This window comes from Peromyscus eremicus, unplaced genomic scaffold (assembly GCF_949786415.1).
Source record: "Peromyscus eremicus unplaced genomic scaffold, PerEre_H2_v1 PerEre#2#chr22_unloc_1, whole genome shotgun sequence".
In the NCBI taxonomy this organism is placed as follows: Eukaryota; Metazoa; Chordata; class Mammalia; order Rodentia; family Cricetidae; genus Peromyscus; species Peromyscus eremicus.
Genome location: NW_026734286.1, coordinates 7201230 through 7226017, shown reverse-complemented (window position 1 = coordinate 7226017; position 24788 = coordinate 7201230). Strand labels below are relative to the sequence as shown.

Sequence of the window (24788 nt, the reverse complement as noted above, 5' to 3'; positions counted from 1 at the left end):
TGTTTCACTGTGATTGGTTTAATAAAGAGCTGAGTGGCCCTCAGCTGGGCAGGATGAAGTTAGACAGGACTTCTGGGGACAAAGAGGTCTCTGGGTAGAAGAAAGGCAGAGTTGTCAGCAAGGAAGAATTTAAGATGAATTGCTAAACAGTTTTATTAATAAAAAAAAAAACCCGAGCCATATATTGGGGTGAAAACTGAGAGATCAGAGAAACAGAAAGAAGCCAGCCACATTCTTACCACTTGGAAATCCTCAGCCAAAGAGAGCTACTTCCTGTATACCCACACCTATATGCTTTTCTGTGCTCTGCCATCTCACTTCCTCTCTCTGCTCAGCTACATCACTTCCTCTTTCTGCCCAGTCTATCACTTCCTGTTTGTCTGTAGAGACCTCCAGACCTCTATGGTTAACTAGTACTGGGAATTAAAGGTGTGTGCCACCATGCCTGGCTCTGTTCCTAGTGTGGTCTTGAACTCACAAAGATCCAGATGAATCTCTGCCTCCTGAATGCCAGGATTAAGGGTGTGTGCTATCACTGCCTGACCTCTATGTTTAATATAGTGGCTGGCTTTTTCCTCTGATCCCCAGATAATCTTTATGGGGGTACACAAGTAAAATATCACCACAGAAGAGGGAGGGAGATATGCAGGAGGAAGAGGTAAAAGCCACAAGTGATGTGACAACAACACATAGATGAATAAAAACAGATTAATATAAGTTATAAGAGCAAGTTAGAAATAAGCCTAAGAGTCTATGTTATGCCCAGATTGTGACCCCAAAGAGACCACTGAAGACTGAGGATGTCCAGAAGGCAACAGCAAGTTTATTCTATAGATACAAGCCTAGGCAGGGAACTCATTCCTACACCCAATAGTGAGGCAGGGAGGAGTTGCTCTTTCTTTGTGAGGCTAGCTGTTTTAAGGCAAAAACCGCAAGCCCTTCAGGGAAGTTGGGGGGTTGGAGGTTTGGCACGGGTGCAACTCGGATTGGTTTATTTTTATTTTTGAAGATCTCTGTTCTTTTCTAATTAGGTAAGAGTATGTAACCTTTGAGTTTACTGGTTGGGGTTTACAATTATCATTTTGGGGGCTGTCTGGGACAAGTCCCAAGCTTTGTCCTTGAGCTACCACTGAGGCTGGCTGGCCTTGCACATACTGACTGTGGGGGCTGACTCAGTGGCCCAGGCTCTGTCCTTGAGCTGCCATGTAGGCTGGCTGGCTTAGCCCATTCACATTGATCCATGCATGTAGCTCTAAGTTGGTGAGGGGTCCTAGACAGTAAACAACTGGCTGAACCTTGAACAGTCAGAGTTCAACATGCAGAAAGGGAGCTAGTGCAAGGACTATGTCTTTTGTTCATGGCCCTCCCAGAAACTGCTTGCTTAAGTCTCAGGAAACTGAAATTGAGGCCTGATCTCTGAGAGAAGACTGAGCAGCCTGTTATGGCATCGTTTGGTCCTTTCAGCCTCCATGTTGATTTTTATGAGCTGGCAGCCCAAAGAAAAATCTGGCAACCAAATGTCCTTTGTAATCTTAAAATAAATACACTTAATCCTTGAATTTGTATATAAAGAGAAATGGGAATATAGGTATATTTATCCACACATACTAAAGTATATTTAGTTTCAAAATTTGAAGAATTTTTTTAAGTTGAAAGACAATGTTTTTTCTGTTGCCCCAAACAATTTTACCCTAGAAAAGTTATAACCTGCTGAAAAAGGAAGCCCCAGAGTTAGATTGGGGCATGATTTTCCTTTTATCTTTCCAGGAGAATAAAAGCATCCAACTAAGGAAACCAGAAACCACTAGACAAGTGAAACATCTGAAGAGAAGATGTCCCATGAAAAAGAATCAATTGTCCCAAGTGTTACCACCTGCTTCCAGGTGACCAGCCTGAAATCCCAACTTGGAACCCTAGACTAGAGCTGATACCCATGCCTCCATCTTGCCTGAGCAGGGGCTACTTCACACAGGCCCTCCCTTCCTCCTGCCATGAGGCTGGCCTGCCCATGGTAGATTTCAAAATGCTTGTCTCTATTGCCCTCTACAGACTAAGTGGCAAATGGTCTTTATGTGGTCCTGATTCGATTAAAAGTTGAAGCTGGCTTTGGAGCTGTTATGTGGCTCTCTCCTCTAAATGTATACATTCTTCTTAAAGGAAAACCCAAAATCTCTGTCTCTTGTCAGAACAGCCACCTGGTATGGGACAAGAGAAAAACCAAACTTAAGGGCCTATTCTGTTGCCAGTAATCTCGTAATCTTTGGATTTTCATTTGACCCTCTAAAACTTTTCTTAAACTGAGAACTATGTGTACTTTGGATGTACTTAATAGATTGTGACCCTCAAACCTTTCAGGGATCTGCTGAATATGGAATTTATAATGTTTTAAGTTTTCTGCAATTAACTATGGCCATTCCTAACAGTAACCTTTGAGGTCTCCAAGAAGATGATGGGGCCCTGGTATGATGAATCCATGTGGATTGTAGTAACAGTAGCCACTGAGCAATATGGTCCCATCCCTCTTCTGCCATGAGGTTATGTACAAACACCTTTGGGTTAACTGTTGTGTTCTACTTAGCTAGGATTGCCACTAAGCTGAGAAACACCACCCAAAGACCATCATCAGACTACAAACTGCTCAGGACATTCAAATTGCTGAGTTCATATGAGACTGACATGAACATTTTATAGAACTTTGAACTCAAAAATATTCAATCCTAAGATTGCCAAATATAACAAAGCTGGACGTTGTGGAAAGCTTGGCAGAAATAGTTTTATTAGTGTTAATAGTTTCACTGTGTTAGAGTTTAAAACCTTTTGTTTTATTTAGACAAAAAAGGGAAATGTTGCAGGATATTTGATCACACTGTGAACTTCATTATTTACTCGAAAACCTGTTTCTAGTTTTGTTGTAGCTCAGCCCTAGTAGATACCTTTAATCAAAGAGCTTTCTGCTTATTGTAAACAGGATTAAATAAAATCAATGCGAGGTCAAGACCTTGAGCAAGCAAGCAGTTGACAGGAAGTGAACAAGGAAAAAAAAAACCCTGGAGAGCAAGAAGTCGTCATGAAGACAGATAGAGAGATGAGCAAGAGGTAGAAGGGAAGGACATTCTTTTTGACGTTTTTTTTTGTTTGAGACATTGGAGAAGAAAAGGTAGTTTGTTTCAGGAGAAGGAAGGCCAGCTGAGTGTTTTCTCTGCCTCTCTGACCTAGCAGGCTTTCACCAAAGCATCTGGCTCCCAAGCCTTTATTAGTAAAATTGAACAGTTTATATTTAGTAAAAACAAAAACAAAACCAAAGCATATTGTTGGAATTCTGTATCATAGACAAACCTGGTTTAAAGTTTTGATACCCTTCCTCCACCCCACAAATCTGGCATGACATTCCTGTACCACCACAGAAGCCTGAGAAAGTGTTTATCAATGCATACCTAGCTGAGAGAGGTGTGAACAATTCTTGGTGCACCTTATTGAAATTGCCTATGCCTCTTGAGTATCAATCAGGTGGTTTAAATTTGACCTGCATGGATTGGGTGCTCCTTCCACTGTGAGGCAGGTGGGTAACTCCACACACAACAGTAATGATGTGTGCATGCTAGAGACAAGGAACTCAGGAGGAAGAAGCTGAAGTGTCTGCTGAGTGCAGGAAAACTTTAGGGCTGACTTTTGGAGCCCAGGTGCAAATACCAGCACAATGCTGATCCCTGCAGGTCTGGGAGAGTTCTGCGGCTGGGTTGGAAGTGCTGTGTCCCTTCACAGCACTCTTGTCTCTAGGGAAGCTGCTCCTGTCACTTAGGTCTCACCAGCCAAGCAGGGCCTCAAGCAGACCTGCCTGTCAGAATGTTGGAGGGCGATTTTAGTCTGCCATGCTGTAGTCTGGGCTCTTGGAGCTGAAGGGGCACTAGTGGTCTCTAGTGCAGCTCTGTAAGGCACTCAGAGAGGTGTAAGTACAGTGCCAGCAACTCAGAAGCCACCTAATGGTGATGAAGGCTTCAGTGTCCCTGGACAGGAAGAAGCTTCTAGAGACAGTGTAGGTGTACAAACATGGTTTATAGTAAGCAGACCGCAGAATCAATATCATTGAATTAGCATGAGATCCAATGAGGACCCATGAGGTCCAGTAAATAGTTTCCATAATGATCCAGGAGGTCCCTTAGAATCATGTCAGGATACATCCTCAGCTACAGCCACTAAGCACCCCATGTGTGCATTTGCTATGTTGCCTTATAAAAGACAGGCCCTGCCTGGCTCTCATCTCTTTCTCTTCCTTTGCTCTCACCCCAGGGACCAGTCTCTGACCCTTTCTTTGTCCCTTTACTCTACTCTCATGTGGGCCCTGTTGTATGGTGTTACTCCTTCTTGCTATTTTTAAAATACAACATTGATGCTGTGAAAGTTTGGGAGGCTCTCCTGGCAGTTCCTCAGTCTGAAGCACCCTGGGACCCTGGACCCACAACAGGCCCACCTTCTGGCTCACTGATCACTCACCACCCCATCCACCTGTGGCAATTCTGTAGGTTTCAACTGTGTTATTATGCCCTCTCCAGAGCTTCCCATAATCCCACAGCTCCTTTAGGCCCTTGTGGCTTTTGTGACACCATTCCTGACCCTTTTCTGTGGATGAGATCCCTCTTAGAGCTCAGTTTTGGTCCTTGCCTTCTGGCCTCTATGAAAGACCTTGTACCAGACACTGAGTCTCCTCTGGCTTAGCCAGGTTAAGCCCCACCCCCATTGAGTGTGGTGATGACCCTGTAAATGGCTTTGTTCTCATTAGGTCCTCCCTTTAGTTCTGGGGATGCCCATGACTACAAGCTGTAGTGACTCTTCCCTTTTCCCTCTCTCATCCATGGGAACCATGCTATATTTATCAAGAGATATATGACTATTGAGAGCAATTGGGGCCTACCTCTCCCAAGTCCCTGCTCCGACGCAGTCTTTCACTGTTTTGCTCTCTCCTTCCCTCAAACCTCTTGCACTAATTCTGTTGTGTGGTGTGTTTGTTTAGTGGCATACCTTGGCAGGACCTGCCAAAGGTACCCACTTCATGCCTGCTCCACCCACAATGGATCTGCTCTTTTCCACCTGCAACAAATCTGCTCTCTCATTCACGGACAACTTTGCTTTCCATTCAGTACCAACAATTGGGTCTCTGGTGGGGCCACCAGCCTCTGACCATTCCCCCTGGATGTGAGACTGGCTTCATTATTCCTTGGACCAGTCAGTCAGGGAACCAAGAAAGAATTCTCCACTTTCTTTTTCTTTGCTCCAAGACCTGCTTGTGTCTGTTTACTCTGTCTCTCTAAATGTCCTGTCTAGGTCTGCTGCAATGTGGGAGTCAGAGATGGAGAAGCCAGCTTCACCTTGCTTAGGACACACAGGTTTTCTCTTTCTTTTAATTTATTCAAGTCCTGTTATATATATGTGTGTGTGTGTGTGTGTGTGTGTGTGTGTGTGTGTGTGTGTAACCTTAAATTTTTATCACCATATAGAGTATGTTCTAAACATTTCTATCATCATACAAAAGTCCACTGTTTCCATCATGCCAAGGTCACCATCTGAGATGGAGAAGAGCCACGTGGTTGCTGTTGAGAACATGTTTTTCTAAACAGTAGTATATATATATATATATATATATATAGTGTGTGTGTGTGTGTGTGTGTTTGATGTGACATGGATTTAACCTTATATGTGTAAATGTAAGCTGGGTTTAACTCTTCATGTATGTGTATGTAACTTGGATTCAACTCTATGTATATGTGCATGTAACTACTGTTTAGAAAAACATGTTTTCAACAGCAACCACGTGGCTCTTCTCCATCTCAGATGATGCCCTCGGCATGATGGAAGCAGTGGACTTTTGTATGATGATAGAAATGTTTAGAATATACTCTATATGGTGATAAAAATTTAAGGTTTTAAAGATGTATTCAGGATAACGAAAGCTGACTTGGAGATTTACACCTAAGTACTTATGTTTTTGCCAAGTGTTCAACACCAAGCTTCTAGAGAATTTAAATAAGTGGTGACATACATTTGATAAATAAGGTATTTGATAAGCAAGATATATATTCTATAATGGAGTTTCTGGTCCCCCAAGAGGGTCCTTTTCCCAGAGTTGGGCTTTTGAGCAGAGGCCCCCGTGGCTTGTCAAGGACAATCCTGGCCTCTGTGCTCCCTCAGTTCCTGCTCACGGCCCCTTTTCTCCTGTCCCCATTTGGCCTTGAGGATCTTTCCTGTTACTTTTCCTTGCCTTCTCAGGAGACAGACTTACCAGTTTAGTACAAACTTGTTTTGTTTTCACTCATGGAATGACTCTTTTGGTTTCTTTACTGGATCAGAAAAGAGATAAATTCACAGAACAGATTTCAATGTAACTTTTTACTATTGATGGCCCTCAGTAATCAACCACCTGTGTCTCCTGGTGAATTGGATAGAAAGAGGGTGTCAGGGTGATGCTATGATGATGGGAAAGAACAGGTGCTTTAAGGTTTGTTTATGTGAAGATAGGAAAGTTTAAATGCTGATAAGGAGAAAGTGATTTGAGATGTATAAAAGAATGAAACATGTTACTATTCACAACCTTGAAATTAATTGATGGAATTCTGATAAGCTATTAGTCTAGCTCTGGCAGAGTACTGAACACTATACTTTACCATTATAGCATTATAGCCACAGTTCAGGATTTTACATTCCCTTTGGTTGCTTTCTTTTTTTTTTTTCATTTTTCTTTATTAAGAAATTTTCTACTCACTCCACATACCACCCACAGATCCCACCTCCTCCCTCCTCCCATCCCCCAGCCCTCTCTCTGAAGCCACCCCGCATCTCCACATCCGCCAAATCAAGGTCTCCCATAGGAAGTCAGCAGAGCCCGGCACACTGAGCCTAGGCAGGTCCAAGCCCCTTCCCACTGCACCTTTGGTTGCTTTCTAATGTGTCTAAAACTGATCTCTTTTTGTAAACTCAAAGATCCACCTGAACAGCATCTTGCCAGGTCCAAGCAGCACCAGACTGTTCCACAGAGCCTGGGCAGCAAGCCTAGCTTTCCTCCTAGGCAGGTTTTTCCTACTAGTGTTTTCTAGAGATGGAAGTGCCAGCAGTTCAGCATTACTGTATTGCTTCAATAATGTTGGATTTATTAATTTATCTATTATTGTTTTGAATGCAAGTAAATGAGGTAAGGAGTGCATTAAGTCTTTTTTCCACTTCTTATGAGTTATTCCTGCTATTAAGGGAAAATAAAAATCATTTCCCATTAAGGGACCTTTAATATTGAGTTATTCCCACTACAAGGGTAAGACAACAACAACAACAACAACATTTAAACAAAAATCAAGCAAACATACAACAAGAAAATACTAACTTCTCAGCCAAATTTGAAACAAGCTTGTTTTTATTGGGGTGCACCCAAGATCTGGCCAGTGACTGCCTGCTAGATTGGATTAAAGAGAGCAGCCATGAATCTACCTCTGGGGCCTCTTTTTTTAATTAAGAAATTTTTATTCATTTTACATACCAACCATAGGTCCTCCTTCCTTCCCTCTCCCTCCCCCCCAGCCTCTCCTCCCCCATCCCCACTCCATTCTCTCCTCTGACAAGGTAAGACCTCCCGTGGGGTATCAGCAGAGCCTAGTACATTCAGTTGAGGCAGGTCCAAGTCCCTCCTCCAGGATCAAAGCTGTGCAAGGTGTCCCACCATAGGTAGTGGGCTCCAAAAAGCCAGCTCATGCACCATGGATGGATCCTGATCCCACTGCCAGGGGACCCCTTAAGCAGATCAGGCTATACAACTGTCTCACTTATGCAGAGGGTCTAGTCTAGTCCCGTGGAAACTCCACTGCTGTTGGTCTAAAGTTCATTAGTTCCCACGAGCTTGGTTTGGTTGTCTCTGTAGAGTTCCTCTGGGGCCTCTTTCAAGGAGAAAAAATCACAAGTAGTTTTACAGATAGGAGACAATGGAGCAATAAGAAAATACAAAAAAAGTTATTTAAAAAAATCATGTGGTCTCCCACCATGTAATTAGGGAGGGGTCAGGGAGGGTCTGGGAGAGTCAGGGTGTTCTGATGGAAGCTCTACCTCAACTCCCCTCCCCTATCCCTCTCTCTCCCCAAACCCTGCCATATCTTTGAAAGCCTAACAAACACAGCTTCCCCAGTGATGCTCAAGACCACTTATTATGATATGATGTGTGGGAGGCCTTGGTGGGTTGGGCCAAGGTGCCCAGGTGGGTGACAGAGACATGCCATGCCGACAGAGCAGCAGGCTGCCACATGAAGTGGTGGAAAGTTACTCACACCATGCAGACACATGTCCACATGGAAATTTATTATTTAAATGAGAGAGCAGAGAGAGAGAGAAAAAAAAGGGATGAGAGAGAGAGAGAAAGAGAGAGGGAAAGAGAGAGAGTAGGGAGGGGTTTTTTCCTCTTAGGGCTTTAACATAAGATGACATCAGGATACTGGGCAGATCTCCAAGGGGCGGGCCAGAATATTAACATTCCTCCCTTGTTGATTACTATAAAATGGTGAGTTATGGATAGCAAGGGGGAATGAGGGCACCAAATTCCTGAGACTGCTTTCTGCTGATGTGGGGGCAAAGTGGGGAGGGGGAAGTTGGGAGTCGGGGTCACACACTGAGGGAGATGTGAATGAAGAAGCATTCAATTAGCTGTCATTGTGGAGATCTCAGGCATCAGTTCCTTGAGGGAGCTGAAAAGGCAGTTTGCTAAGAGAAAAAAATACATTGTTATGACTGGCCTTATGAGCGGGGCTAGCCATGGGAAGAGTGATACCTGCCAGAAAGAATGGGACAGAGAAGTACCCTGGGTGTACGGAAGAGGCAAGCAGACATGCCCTGGAGTCTGGGGTGGTGGTACCAGTAGTGATGTCCCATGAGCTTAGGGGAATGGCATGCAAAATTGAGGGATGATGTGTTCAAGGAGTACAGGTGCCATCACATCTGTTACTCTGGAGGTGGGACATGCCCCCATCCTGGTTGGCATCCTAGGTTGGTGGTTTGCATCCTCAGAGCTGGTGCAGGGGCTGGTGTATCTGGAGGACCCCCTGTGGATTGGCTTTGGCACAAGTCTGGCAGGAGGGGTGGATCTATGCAGGAACCTGTAAGCATGTGAAACAACTGGGACAGATTTACATCTTGGTGTCATAGCAAAAGACTATGGCTTTCAGTTAAAAGGGCATGAACGTTTTTTAGAGGCTAGTTTCAGCCCAATGAAACACATCTTTAAATCTATAACCAGAGGAAACTTACTGAATAGAAGTGGTTGGGTGAGTGAAGAAGGAGGAGGGAGGCTTCCCTACCCTCTCTCTAAAAGCAAGGACCAGTAAAGTCCATAGAAACCTTGGAGTTGGGGGAGAGAGCTGTTGAACTGGCAAACATTATCAGGTCTGAGAAAGATGAATAAGTGAATAGAAGTGAGATAGATTTCCTATCTTCATATATACAAACCTTAAAGGTGTTTCTTTTTGTCTAATTCACCAGGAGATACTGAAAGCAGTATTCGCCCTAACAGAATGAGGCTGCGAATTTTACATAGAGAACTGAGAAGACAGCTGAAGGAATGCCTGATTGTCAAATGGCATCAGAGATCTGAGAAGGATACATTTTACCTGAGTTAGCAATTGAAAGTGACAGAGACTTACCTGCTGGCTACTTAGATAGCTACCCCAGGGTCCTCCATGGTTGTTGAGGGCAGAGGTCTCAGGGCAACAACATTAGTCTTCAGCTGCCAGGCCTAGGCCTGCCAGGCCTCAGAAGATCTGACAGTTGTGGGGTAGGACTTTGTGGGAAGGACCAGCCTACCATATCTAGGCAAAAGTGAGGCAATGGGTTCCCAGATTCCTATTGTCCATGGTCTGAAGAAGGCCCTGCCTACAGCAGTTGAGGTTCTTCTATGCCCATCTCAGTGACTGGTGCTGCCACTCTGGAGCAAGTTCCAGATAGAGGTTCTTCTGTGCCCAGCCATCTTCTTTGGAGGACATAAAGGTACTGGCAGGAACCAGCATGTCTCTCTATCATGAAAAGCTTTTTAATTAAACATTTTAAGTGTCATATTCTGTAGATCTCCAAGCATTTGAGGACTCTCTGTCAATTAGGAATGAATGAATGACTATCAAGTAGTATTCCCTAAGTCTCCAATATGTTAGCAGCTTTCATGAGACTAGGACTTACTGTCTCCTGAGAAGACAAAGAAGAGTGACAGGGGAAAGATCCCAGGGCCAAATGGGAACAGGAGAAAGGCGGTTTGTGAGTTGGAGTGTGGAGCAACTCTGAGAAAAGGACTCTTTGAGAAAAAGATCCTCTTGGGGAACCAGAAACTCCATCATAGGATATATATCTTGTTTATAAAATATCTTATTTATCAAATATATGCCATCATTTATTTAAATTCTCTAGAAGCTTGGTGTTGAACACTTGGCAAAGACATAGGTGTAACTCTCTAAGTTAGCTTTTGTTAATATGAACATATCGATTTCATGCCAATCTACATTATTTGAGGATTGTTGTTTCATTACTCTAGAAGAAGATAAAATGAACAGAGATCTCATTAGGCCTAAATGTGTTTTTTTAATCTTAGTAAACCTCAGTAAAAGATGTCTACTAGCCATGTGGCCATCTACATCATGACATCAGGGGAACAAAATCAAATGTTATTTAGGCTTAATTTTGAGAGCAATAGAAATTAAATCTGGACATATGTTTTCCCAATTAGTTACAGCTTAATGAAGTTAGCAAGGACAAAGAGGCCTTGGCACAGCCATATCTGAATGGAATGGCAGAAGTCATCAAGCCAGCACAGCTGCTTGACAAAGATCCAGCAAAGCTGAGCCACATGATGGCTGCCATGCCACCTTTGGTTTTCATCTCCACCTGTTACATACTCGGGGTACTTTTAATATTTGTACAATTTGGGGATATTGGGTTGATGGAAAATTCCTTGTGAATCATTTACACCTTCTCCCAGGAATGCTGCTTCTAAGCTTATCCAGGAAAATTCTGAACATACTATCTCCCCCACACACACTTTGAGGGAGATATCCTTATCTACTTGAAGGTCTTCCTTATGCCTTGGAGGTTGTGACACATAAAGTAGCCACAGGTCTCTTTATGAGGCTATGAGACATTTGAGGCTATGAGATATTCTTGACACATCTGTCCCTGTACTTACACTGGAACAAGATATTCAAACCAAAGTAAATTCAAAAAGGTCAACAAGATTCAGTGGGCTAGAGGAATTGTCCACAGTTCAGATTACAAGCCTCTTCCCACTGCACTCAGACAATTACGTGGCATACAACTCTGCCCTACATAGAGACATATTGATAAGTAAAGTATGGAGTGGAAAGATGATAAAAGTATAACCTCCCTCTGTTAGAAGTTAGCTCATGTAGAGCCACTATAATGTCGTATGACCAAGGAACAACAGAATGCCAGGATTAGACATATAGACCAATTCTATAAAGATATAAATGTGAACATTGATTGTGTTACACCAGAATTTGAATAATAACTGTAGCAGTTTCGGCCTAAGGATTTTTCCTGGGCACTCTGACCACTAAGAGTTAATAATACACTACTTGGGACATGATAAAATGTCCAGAGTGGTTGAAGATTTTTGTTTTGGTCTAGTGTCCTTGAAGCAACCAAAACAACCAGCCTGAGCCTCTAGATTCTCAAAAATTGGGTTATGGGTTAATGAGTAAGAATGATAACTCTGTTTATTAATGATGTCAAAACTTGAGGGAAAATGATTGGAAATGATAATTCTGTTCTGTCATAGTTTATTAATGATGACTAAAAGATGAGCAAAAGGAAGTGAAACACATATCCAAAAACAAAACTGATATGATCCATGTTTTGGAACATCATGAATGTATCCCTGCTAACTAAATTCTGTATAAATAAAGAAACACTCTGGCTGCTAGTCAGTCAGGCTGCAAGATTCTCCCAACCACCATGGCCTGGCTCACTTTCTTCTCCCACCGACTCCTTACACCCTCTGCAGGACCCATCTACCACTGGGGAATGGCTCCTGGCAAAGCCTCACATTCTTAAGCCTGAATAGACTTTGAATAAGGAGAGACTTTTTTTAAGTCATTGGCAGCAATATCTGCATCGATTACCATTTTAAGGGCTGGGATTAAAGGTGTGCACCACCACCACCCAGCCTATCCTCTGAAGTTTATATGAATTCTTATTTTTTGAAAGGACATAAAAGTTTTAGATATATTAGTATTACCAATCAGAATTTAAATCCATATCATAGAAAAGCAGGCAATGGGTATCTGCAAAACAGCCAGACTAAACTCATACCCTTGAGTCCTAGCAAAATTACAGATTTGTGTTAAAAGCATGTACATTTCTTTGTTAGAAAGAGCCAGGTACAGATTATATGGAGATGTCTCTGGTTTGATGAGAAGTTTAAGTTTATATTTAGAAGACAACCAAAGAAAATCTAAAATCTTGAGCTTGTAACCCAAATAGTATCAGAATTCTATTAATGTTAGACTCTGAACTTTTAAAATCTTAATATAATAATGCCAAGGACAATTGTAAGAGCCATGCCATAGTGCCTGCCTGAGTTAAGTTTCTGTTGTCCAGTATTGAGCCACTAACCAGAAACTTTTGACATGCCCAGACAAGTCCTGAGTTATTAGAAAATAATTTAACATTTCCTTATCTTTCTGTTACAGTAACCATTTATAACAATGTTTTGTGGTTGGGTTGCTTGGTTGGGTTGCTTAGCAACTCAACAGTCCCCTGATCTTTTCCCAAAGAAAGTTTACTATAAAACCTGCCTGAGAAAAATAAAATTTTGCAGCTTGATCAGAATACTATCTTGCTGTCAATTCTTTGTGTCTCTTGTCCCTTTCATTCTCCATCCCCCCTTCTAGGGTCTCTGATGAAGATCCTGCTGGCCAGGGCATAATAATATTATACAATGGGAAAGTAATCTGAAGCATTTAAATCATCTATTTGTATCTTTGTAACTGATATTTTTATCTTGAACCATCTTTTGAGACCCTCAAAGCTTGTGTGGACACTTATATCTTAGAACATTTTTTATTGAGAGATGTAGAAAGCTTTAGAAAAGCTTCCCTGGTCAAATGGAGCCCAGTCAGGCAGGAGGGAGTGGCCAAGGCTGAGGTGCTGGGTGCTCTGCCCATGCTTGAGCCAGAGACAGTATGTGGCTTTCCCCTGCCCTTAGTAAAGATGGCAATGAGGTCATATGACCTGTCCATCTTTGATCTTAGTCAAGATGGCACCTGCCTGACCACATGATCACCCTCTGGAGCCTGACCGTGTATGTGTTCACATGGGTTTTTTATTTTTCTTTCTTTTTTTTCTTTCAATACATATGGAACAGATATAGAACAGATAAACTCAAGCATTCAAAAGTCACTCAGAAACACATTCATGTGGCCACATCAATCACACATTTCTATTGGCACATACAAAATAAACTTTTTTTTAACAGAATGACAGACAAAACTTCCCAGGAAACTGTCAGCTGACCAACTTAAAAAGCCAGAGGAAAGAATTTATAGGACTGCAGGAGTAGACTGAGAGACAGCACAGTGGGAGAAAGCCAGGAGGGAGCAGAAGATACGGGAGGCATCCTGGGTCTCCCGAGCCTCAATAGCGGCAAGAGGAGGAGGGAGAAGAGGGAAAGCAGGGAGCAGACAGAGACAGAACAGTACAAGACAGTTTGAGTGAAGGCATGAGGGCGAGGATGGTAAGGAAGGAATCCAAGGGATAGGAGAGGGAACAGGACAGGGTTCACTGGCAGAAGTTATAAAGATAGAGGTTTGGTGGGAGACTCATTTTCCATGACTGAGAGGTCCAACAGACTGACCTCCAGTGAGGACCAGTGACAGCTCAAGATAGCCAGTGGATCATCATCTAAAGGCTATGGGCCGTGGAGTGAGTGGCGCCAGCTGTCCCATTTGCTGGATGCATAGGAACAGGGAACGGAGAGCTGAAAGCCCGAGACATGTGGTGCCCAGTACCAGGTCTTTTGGGCAAGGCTGAAAAGTGAGAAACCACAGTCACGACTATACAAATCCTCACTCATGGAAAATGGCCAGAAGGGGTAGGGAGTTTACAGATTTACAGACTATGGAGTGAATATTGAAGGTTCTAGAAATCCCAGCATGTCGCAGAGTGCCCACAGGCAGGATAAAGCACAAGGATGGCCTCTGCTGAGTCACATAGCACCAGTGTTATGATACAGCACATGGAAGGTCTTGGCGGGTTAGACCAAGGTGTCTGTCTCAGTGGGTGAGAGAGACACACCATGCAGATGCAGTGGTGGATTGTGGCATTGAGTGGTGAAAAGTAGCACCATGCAGACACATGTCCACATGGAAAGTTTATTATTATTAATGGGAGAGAGAGAGAGAGAGAGAGAGAGAGACAGAGAGAGACAGAGAGACAGAGAGAAAGAGAGAGAGAGAGAGAGAGAGGAAGAGAGAGAGAGAGAGAGAGAGAGAGAGAGAGAGAGAGAGAGAGAGAGAGGGAGGTGCATGCTACCTCTGGTAAGAGGGGTAAAGAGAGAGGGTGGGAGGGGTTTTTTCCTCTTACAGAGGCTTTAACTTAAGATGACATCAGGACACTGGGTGGGTCTCCAAGGGGCGTGCCAGGATGCTAACACCATTCCCACAGGGTATTTAAACTGTCCCCAGGAAACAGACATGTGGTTTTTCAGTCTCTCTTCCCCATCTCCTCTCTGGGGATGAGAAAATCATCCAGGAGCCTTTTACCCATTAAACCTGGGCTTTTTCTTAATTTTGTCTAATTTGGTCTGATTTGGATTGCTGTGTCAGCAGAGAAGCTCATCAGAGTGCAAAACCTTTTCATCTGGAGGTTCCACCGAGGGGCTGATTTTCCTCTACCAGCCCTGGGGCTGGAAAACACCCTTTTCCCCGACACGTTCCCCACCAGACTAAGTTCAGCTTTCAGTTGGGTAAATTTTCCTTTCCGAGTCATCGCCTTAAAGGCCCAGGGCCTCCTCTGATTTTGGGGGTGTCCTGCCAAAGGCATGGCCACACCAGGGCCCTGACCCATTACCAAAGCAAAGACCTGCCTTTGTTCTGTGGGACCCCTTTATTCAGAAGATATTCTGTTCAAGGGCATATTCACACACACACACACACACACACACACACACACACACACACACACACACACACCCTTTTTTTTTTTTTACCCAAAGCCTACCACATTAGACACATTGTGTTAGTCTTCAGTCCCAGCATGGATTTGTGAAATGGGCACCTGCAATTCAAAGCCAGATCCCCAAACACCCTTGGGGTATCTTTTACAAAATCTATTCAAATTGGGACTATCTGATACCATCTGTCCTGAATGCCTGATTTCTCTGAGCACTAACGCCTGGCCACAATATACTCTTGATAACCAGTCAAGATGACCACCAGAGGGAACCTTTGAACTTTCCATCCTCTGTAATCTTGAAAATTTTCCAGCATAGAGATAAGTGGATAGAAACCTATGTCCATGGTCTTTGGGTTCTGCATTCCCATCCTCCCTACAACAGCCAGTGTGCCACGGCACTGGTCTTGTTGGCCAAGGTCACAGTGCCTCTAGATTCCCACCTATCTGGGAACTGTGACCCTGAAAATTGTGCTGTGACCATTCTTCCTGAGATACTGGCCCCTCTCCCACTCCCCTGAACCCTGCCTACCCATCCCCCTCCTATGCTGCCACATGTTCCTTTCAGTGGCCAGTATTCCTCATATGTCTCCCTTTATCCACCCTTCCCCCTTTCTTTCTTCTCCAGGAGAAAGGCCAGAGACCAAATTCCTCCTCTTTACCCACCTCCCTGTCCTCCCCACCTGCTCTGCCCCTCCCCACCCTTCCCTATCCTCCAATGCCACAACCTACATCCTGGTCCCCTTCCACACACTGGTCCAGTGCCCCCAATCATCCCCTGTCCCTTCTCATACCCAGTCTCACCAGATTCTTGCCCTCTACTGCCCTCTCCAAGAAGTATTTAAACTATCCCCCAGAAAACAGACATGTGGTTATTCAGTCTCTCATCCCCATCTCCTCTCTGGAGGCCAGAAAATTATTCAGGAGCATTTCACCCATTAAACCTGGGCTTTTTCTTAATTTGGTTTGATTCGGTTTGATTTGGATTGGTGCATTAGTGGAGAGGCTTATTGGGGTGCAGAAGCATTTCACAGGGTATTCTTAAAAACAAATCAAGGTCGTGGGTTGGGGAAGGCCAGGTTCCAAGAAACAGCAAGCAATTCAACTCTCATTCAAATGGAGTCAGGCAGGTTCCTCACTAGCTCATGCTGCAACAGTGGGTCCCTGCCGGCTCTGGTGGCCCTGGGCAGAAAGGGGTGACAGGCAGCTCACAGCCTGAGAGCTCTGAGTTCCAGTCCGATCCTATGTGAGGGCAAGTCCCAAATGTACATAGTTGGTGTTAATATTCTGATCCTGCCCCTTGGGGCCGCCCTGCATCCTGACATGGAAGCCTCTTAAGGAAAAGCTCCACCCCTTTCTGTCTTTCCTTTCGCCTTTTCCACTCATGAGGTGTGCACCCCCTTCCTCTTTCTCTCTCTCTCCCTCTTTCTGTCTCTCTGCCTCTTTATCTCTCTATTATAATAAACTCTCCACATGGATGCATCATCTGGGTTGCATCTGCCCAGCCAGCTGCTGCATCTGCCCAGCATGTTTCCCTGCACACGCAGGATACCCTGCGGGTGGGGGATGGGGGTGCCGTGTAATAAATCATAACATTGGTGCCCAGTGTTGTCAGCAATCCCACTGCTTTCTCCTGCCCACTGGCACTCTGAGGAGCTTTGGGGACCTTGTGCCACCACCATTTTTCCAGCTGGAGCACTGTGGGAAACTCTTCACCCTATGGGATCAGTAAGATTCTTCCCTTCCCTTCTGGCCATTTTCCCACAACTGAGGAATTGCTCTTCTCTCTCATAGTGCTGGTACCACTTGTCTTTTGGGTTCTAAGGCCCTCAGGTCTGTGCCCTCCAAGGCCCATAGCCATTGTGACAACAGTCCATTAGCTATCTTGCACCATTCATTCTCTCTGACTCCCTGGGAGGTCAGTCTCGTTTGGCTTGCTGGCATCACCTGTCTTTCAGGCTCATATCCCCTCAGTCCCTACCCCTATGTGACAGCATACAGAAGTAGCCTGTGCCCTCTGAATTCCACGCCCCATAGCCTCTGTGACAATAGTCCATTGACTGTCTTGCACTATTATACCTCATTGTGGAAAACTACGCTTACCCCTCTCTGCCCCCCCATTACCCACCCCCAATGCTCCTCCAGCCTCCACTAAGCAACTACATACATCATCACCTGTGCCTGGGTTCCTTCCATGACATGTAAAATTTACCACCAGGCAAAGCTCACTCTCCTTGCCTGTTCCTTGCTCCTAATACCTATCCTTTCTGTAATTCTATCTCTGAAATCTTTTCTGTCTGTTGCTTTAACTCTGTTACTGAGACCTCCTGTTCCACCTGCAGGACTTTGGCATGCAAGCCATGCCTCACTAACTGAGGAGCCCCTCCTTCCCCTCTGGCAGCCTGTAAACTAGCCACACAAATATCTGGTCACTTGACTGTATTGCTGCCCCCACTGCCACTGAACAAGCCAAGCCTTTTGGAGCCGAGCCCCTCCAGCAACCTGCCTTCTCACTCTCCTGCACCCGGAGCTCCACTGGCTGCTCCACAACTGCTCAGGGCCCCACCTTTCCCTCCTCTAGCAATCTGCCTTTCCTCTACTGCTGCTGCCATTACTGGAGTTTGGGAGATGGCCACGTTAACTTGTTTCTGACTTTTAAATGCTTCACTTTACTTGTTCCTTATCTGTTCCGTTTGTCTTGACTCTCTCCCCCAAAAAATCACATGAACACATGCTCAGCCACCATATTTGATAAGGGCAGTCACATGGTCAAGCAGGTGCCATCTTAAATAAGGTCAGCCACGTGGTCTAGCTGCTGTCTTGGCTAAGGTCAAAACAGGCAAGCCACACCAGCTTACCTCCACCTTTGCTAATGGCAGCATGAATGGGGCACCCGGCTCTCAGGCCATCAGGTATGGAAGGAAGTTAGGGAATTGCCCACTTTGCATTCTTTCACCATTGTTTTATGGGCTGAAGAAAAGTCCTCCAGCCTTGGCCTGGCATTCTCTAGCTGCATCTCTCAGGCTCCAGCCATCTGGGTGGAAGTTCATTCATGGCCTGGCATTCTTTCCCACACAGCCACTCTGGTGGGCAGGGACAGCATGCTCCTATGCTGAGATAGGGTAATAGCACGAATGCTTAAGATTTTAAGTTTCAGATTTTAACATTAGTACAATTCTGATGCTATTTGGGCCACAAGCTCAGGATTTTAAACTTATAGTCATGACTCTACTGCTGCTTTTCAGATATCCCATCCTGCCCCAGTTCAGAAGTCTTTCTCACTTGTCTATTCCTGAAGATGGCATTTTTCTCTGTAGCTAGAGTTTTCCTGCCTTGCCCACAGTCAGGACAAATCTCTGTCACCCACCAGTCCCACAGCTGCTCAGACCCGACCAAATAAACACAGAGACTTATATTGCTTACAAACTGTATGGCTGTGGCAGGCTTCTTGCTAACTGTTCTTACAGCTTAAATTAATCCATTTCCATAAATCTATACCTTGCCACGTGGCTCGTGGCTTACTGGCATCTTCACATGCTGCTTGTCATGGCGGAAGCTGGCAGTGACTTTGACTCAGCCTTCTACTTCCCAGCTTTTTACTCCTCCTTGTCCCATCTATACTTCCTGCCTGGCCACTGGACAATCAGTGATTTATTTATTAACCAATCAGCAACACACTTGACATACAAACCATCCCACAGCATTCTCCCCTGGTCTCCAATTACCAAAACTACAGGTCTGAAGGCTCCAAATAAATTCATAAATTTTAACTCCTGTCTCTAGCCTATATTCCAGCAGGCTGGCAAAAACATTGTGGAACCCGCAGTACTTTCCCTGCCACAGATGCCAACAGAGGTTCTTGTCTATGTGATGTGGACCAGCTTAGCCAAACGTAATTGTCCCCTGCCTCTACAGTCATGTCAGACAACCACATGCTTCTGACTAATACCCCACTGTTCAGCCTTTGACTAAGCCTTTCAGCCTTTTGGTGAGCCCTGATAACAATGCCCCAATGCCAGCTTGAAACAGTTCCAGAAGAGAATACATTGTCTCATATTTTGACATGCTGGGTCAAAAGCAAACCCCCTAGCATAGAGGACTGATTGGCTATCTAATGCCCATTGATATTTATCAATTAAAACCGTCCTGCAATAAGATAAGACACTTGACCTTCTTTATGCAGAACCATGGAGATATTGTATGACCTTAAGGAATTATTACTTCTATATAAATCATTCAGGATGAAATTTCTGGTCCACCAAGAGGGTCCTTTTCTCAGAGTTGGGCTGCACCCTGATCCACAAGCTCCCTTTCTCCTGTTCTCATTTGGCCTTGGGATCTTTCCCTGTCACTCTTCTTTGCCTTCTCAGGAGACAGCTTAAGAAATAGTTATTTTTATATAAATCATCCAGGATTATAATCTGGCTGTATTCAAAGGTTAGCTCCCTGTCCTTGCTAACTTCATTAGGCTGTAACTAACTGGGAAATATGTATATTCAGATTTAAGTCATATATATTCTCTCAAAGTTATAAACACATCTAACAGATTTTGTTCCCCCCATCCTCAAACACTTTTCGAGATCTGAGTATATGGCACTTGATATAAAAGCTTTAATGGTAAAGAGACATGTCAGCTCTTGGCAGCAGCATCCTATAACTTCTCCAAGAAGATAGATGGCTGCAGAACCTTCACCTGAAAGCTTATGGCAAGGCTAACCATGCAACCAATGTTGAGATCCTCTCTAGACCACGAATAAAGAAAAGCAACAGGGGTCGATTGTCCTCTTTACCAAGACAGATAGAATGACCTCTTCAAATTTCTACTCCACAGAAAAATATGTCAGATCTTCTGGGCTTATCAGCTGAACAAATGCTTCCTTTGGAGCTTCTGCCCCTCCTGCATGACCACAATGAGACTTGGGATTGCTGCCTAGGTAGCTGGAAAGCTGTCTCACTTCTTAAGTTTATCCTTCTCAGATCTGACAATGTTTGATGACTAGGGTGTATCATTTTGACAGTCCCAATCCCAAGATTAGTAGCAGTTCATTAATAAGTTTTCTATTAAATTTACAGCTTCATTCACAGACTTTATGGTAAGAATAGACTGGTTTCAGATATAACTCCAGAGGTTCAAAATTTCAATATTGATAAATGTAGCTTTGATACGCTGATACAACATTGACTACAAACAGTTCTTAAGAGTCCTTAAATTTCTAAGGATTTTCAACCCTTTTGCTATGATGTAAATCTATTCCAGCTGTCTTACAGATACCTACAGGTCCCTGGGAAAAGTTCTGCTACTGCATCAAAAAATCTGGTCTGATAAAAATTAACAGCCTCCAGAGCCCATTTTGACCTCATCCATTTTTGAGAATATTTTTCAGTTTCTCTCCTCCTGCCTGGGCCCAAGGGTTTTTTCCATATACACCAGCCCCAGCACCGGCTGGCACCAGCTCCGAGGATGCCAACTAGGATGGATGCACCCCCACCTCCAGAGAAATGACAGATGTGATGACTCCTACCATCCTGAAGAACACATCCTTCAATTCACTGCTGGTACCACTCCTCTAGGCTCAGGCCCAGCAACTGGAACCTGTTCACCCTTGCCTCATCTGTACAACCGGGGCACTTCCCTGTTCTATTCTTTCTGGCAGATATCATTCTACTCATGGCTAGTCCAGCTCATAAGTACAATGATAACAATCTATTTTTCTCCTAGCAATCTCAAGGAACAGACCCTGAGATCTCCACGCCAGACATTTCCATGATGACAGCTAACAATGCTTCTTTACTTTACCTCCCACCATGCATGACTCCTAGCTTTCCTCCTCCCCACTTCACCCCTTGCCAGCTTGAAGTAGCCTCAGAATTCAGCACCCTTGTTCCCCCACTTGCTCCCATAACTCACTTTTTTTTTATAATAATCAAAACGGAGAAATGTTAATATTCTGATCTGCCCCTTGGGGCTGCCCTGTGTAGAAGACTTTTCTTAAGGAAAAACTCCACCCCTTTCTCTCTCTCTCTCCTTCTGCTTTTCCTCCCACAAGGTGAGCACCCCTCCCTCTCTCTCTCCCTCCCTCTCTCTCTATGTCTCATTCATTCTGTCTCTCTGTCTCTTTATCTCTCTATTATAAGAAACTCTCCATGTGCATGCAGCGTGTGTGTTGTTTATTACTGTCTGCCGCTGCTGCCACTGCCATGCCCACATGGACTGGGTCACCGGCCAGCCCGCCAGCCCACAGCATGTTTCCCTGCATGCTTGGGATACCCTGGGGGGAGGGGTACATAATAAATCATAACAGCTGGCCTAAAAGCCTAAAGGCTCTGGAGTCTATTCTGTCAGCAGAAAATTCTCTCTCTTCATTAAAAAGTAAACTATTTGACAGGGACTTTATTGCCAGAGTCCAGCTCCAGCTGAGTTCAGGTCCAAAATGAATCAGGGTGGCTACTTTTTTTTTTCATTCACTCAACACAGGTGAGCTCCCTTTAATGGTGTCCTGTTGAGGGGAGGGTTGTGACCAGGCTTGGAAATGTCCCTAAGCCTCCTCCCCAGTCTGGTATAGGAGCCCCTGCTGCTGTAGGACTGGAAGCCACATGGGCACAGAGAGAGGTAAACTGGGGTGCTGGCCTGTGGCAGCTGGAGGCAGTGGGCGTGGTGGCGGGGCGCCCTGCCCTGCCTTGTCTCAGCTCTTGGAGTAGCGCCTCTGCAGTGATTCCCGGTAGAAGCCGAAGATGTGGTGTGAGGCGGCCTGGGCAGCAGCCAGGCACTGCTGGAGCTCGGCATCAGAATAGAGGCCCTTGGTGGTGGACATCAGCAGCTTCTGCTCCACATTGTCCAGAGCAAAGGTCAGGATGGCCCGGGCTTCCTTTTCTTGCTTGGTTGTGGGGTCCAGCACAAGATTGCCATCAGAGTCCAGGGCACAGCTGACCCCACAGAAAAGAGGCCACATGGGCACACCTGCGTCCACCAATGCCATGCAGGCAGCATTCAGGCAACAGGCCAAGAGAGAGCCAGCATCACTCACCACCTGCAGCACCACCGTGATTCTGAGGTGCGGGGGTGCAGGGCTCCCAGAACCACGGCTTCACATGTATTCCTGATCAGCTGCTCCCGGCTCTTCTCGGCCATGCCAGGCAGCTGAATCTTCGGCCTCAGGATCACTTCGAGTGTGGCCTTGTTGAAGATTTCTTTGCTGACCTTCACCTCAGCCGGCCCGTACACTCCAGCCAAGACAGAGGTGTCACCTTGCAGAAAAGAAGCAGACCCATCGGGCCGGGACAGCAGGTTCTGTTCACAAGCAAAACGCCGGAGGCTGCAGACTGGATTTCGAGAGTTGGACTCTGTTCCGGTGTCAGTACTTGCCTCGGCGTCTGCACGCTTAGTTACCTCCATAGCCACCGACCACGCGCGCAGAGATCCTACCGTAGCTTCCGTAGCTTCCGCCCGGCCGCATAACTATTGCGCATAGGGTGGCTACTTTTATACTCTACCACTGCACAAGGGAGTAAATGGGAATGGGAGGAAGGGGGGCTTGTGCACAGGGGTGGGCTTGTGAGCAGGGATTGAGAGAGCCAGCATTGACAAGTTAATAGGCACCGCAGTCATATGTTAATGGAAGAGCTACAAGCTCGTTTCCAGAGATAAGAATGATTGCCTTTTTAACAAGCAGGAAGCTTCTCAAAGCCCTAGTGGAAATGGGGGCTTTTGTTTAAATGTCTGATCAAGGGAAAAGAACTTCTTGAGGGACTAGACACTCCATTATAGAATATTGCTTAGTTTATCCAAATAGCTAATGCTTAAAGTGAGCAAAGAGGAAGCTAGAGAAATATTACTGTGAACCTGAGTAGACCTTAGGAATTTACAAACCTTGATTATCAAATAGACCTCATTTATAAAACAAATCTTATTTGTCAAAATTACCTTATTTTCAAGCATATGTTATTTATATAAATTTTCTAGCAGTTTGGTGTTAACTTGTACGAGAGTAGGAGAGTTTTATGGTATATGGTTGCACAGTGGCTGGAATTTATTCTAAGAATTATTTTGTTTAAAGAGGCTCCCATTGTATACATCTTCCTCCACTGAAGCCCACAAAAAATTTCCCAAAGGAAAAGGCATAAGGGAACTCCCATAACACAGAGTGAGAATCAATAAAATGGAAGTCAAAAGGTGTTGAAGAATTGTGATCCCACAATGTCGAAATGCTGGAACTTTGTCAAACATTAGTGGTCACCATGCAGTCCACACCACTTTATTATCCCCTGCCTTCATGGGCTCTCTTTGCTTTATTTCCTATGCTTTCTAAATTTTGTAGACCTGTAGCTCTGAATATTTTGTTCCTCTTGATCTTAACAAATTTTTCAATAATTGTACAAAATGCTTTGTCTCAAAACACTGAGAAGAGCCCATACTTAGTCCCACTCTCTTACTTTAAGATCAGGGCCCTTTATGAGTAAAAGGACCCCTTATTTCTATTCATGGTAAACTCTTCTTACCTGATCCCAGGGTCATGTGCCCCACATTGGGCACAAGTTGTGGGGGTCCCTGCAGGATGAGAAGGAAAACCCAGTGCAGATTGACTTCATCAACCCGCTTCAGACTTTGGGGAGACTATTACCAGGCAGATCATTGTCAGCATATTTAAAACGCAGTACAATTTGGGAAAAGGTTTCCAGGCAACAATCAGTCCAATTCCAGGTGCACAATAATGCTTAAGGTGTGATTACATGGAGAGTCTTTACAAAGTACATGTGACTATGAGGGTGAGTTTATAGCTAAAAGGTCTAGAGTCTAGTGTGATCTCTGACCAAGAGAGCATAGAGGTTGGGAAGCCATAGAGTACATGTGACATCTCCCCTCAAATGATTAGTGCACTAGGGAAGGAAGACTCTGGAATAATTATTCTGGGAAATATTGATGAGGTGTGCCTCTATAGCAAAAGGTGGGGGAGGTGTGCTCCACGGATAGCAAAAATGGTTACCAAATTATTAACAAAATCCACTTTCAGCCTTCTGGATGGAATGCACTTATTTGACTTGTATCTCCTCCATTGAGCAGACACCCCTGGGTGATTAACAGTCCTGGTTCTGTTACTGCTTCCTTGTGAGTACAAGGACCTCTGTGCGTCCAACATCTAGCCATTCCCTAATCAGCATTAGTATATGACTCCACATGCTATTTTCCAAGTTTAGGTACAAATGAGTAGCCCTAGGAAACTAGATAACTTAGCCAAAAATCATATGGTGAGCCAGACTGAACATGCCAGTCAAGTGTTCGTGTGGCTTTAAAGAACCCTCAGTGGAAGGCCTGCAGGCAAGACACAGGATAAAATTCCTCCACAGAGCAGTGAGCACAGCAGTAAAGCATCTGGACAGGGATTCTTCATGCCATTGCCACTGCTGCTGGCTGCTGCTTCAGCACCGTCACAGATGCCAGACGGTGTCAAAAAGTGGACAGTGGACTTGGTTACTGACCAAGGTGTCTTAGTCCCATGTGGACTCCAGGACAAAGACTGACACTAATGGTCCTAAAAGCTGGGGTGGCGGAGGCTGCATGTGCTTTGCCATTTGCTCTTTTGAGACAGGGTCTCTCTTAT

At 44.7% G+C, this 24788-nt stretch overlaps 1 protein-coding gene and 1 pseudogene across 1 annotated transcript in view; both read right to left on the bottom strand.

Annotated features, from left to right (window-relative positions):
- The window catches only part of LOC131900701 (zinc finger protein 260-like), a 409697-nt gene that overhangs the window by 310282 nt on the left and 74627 nt on the right, over positions 1–24788 (bottom strand).
- On the bottom strand, positions 21642–22587 carry LOC131900707 (exosome complex component RRP46-like; annotated as a pseudogene).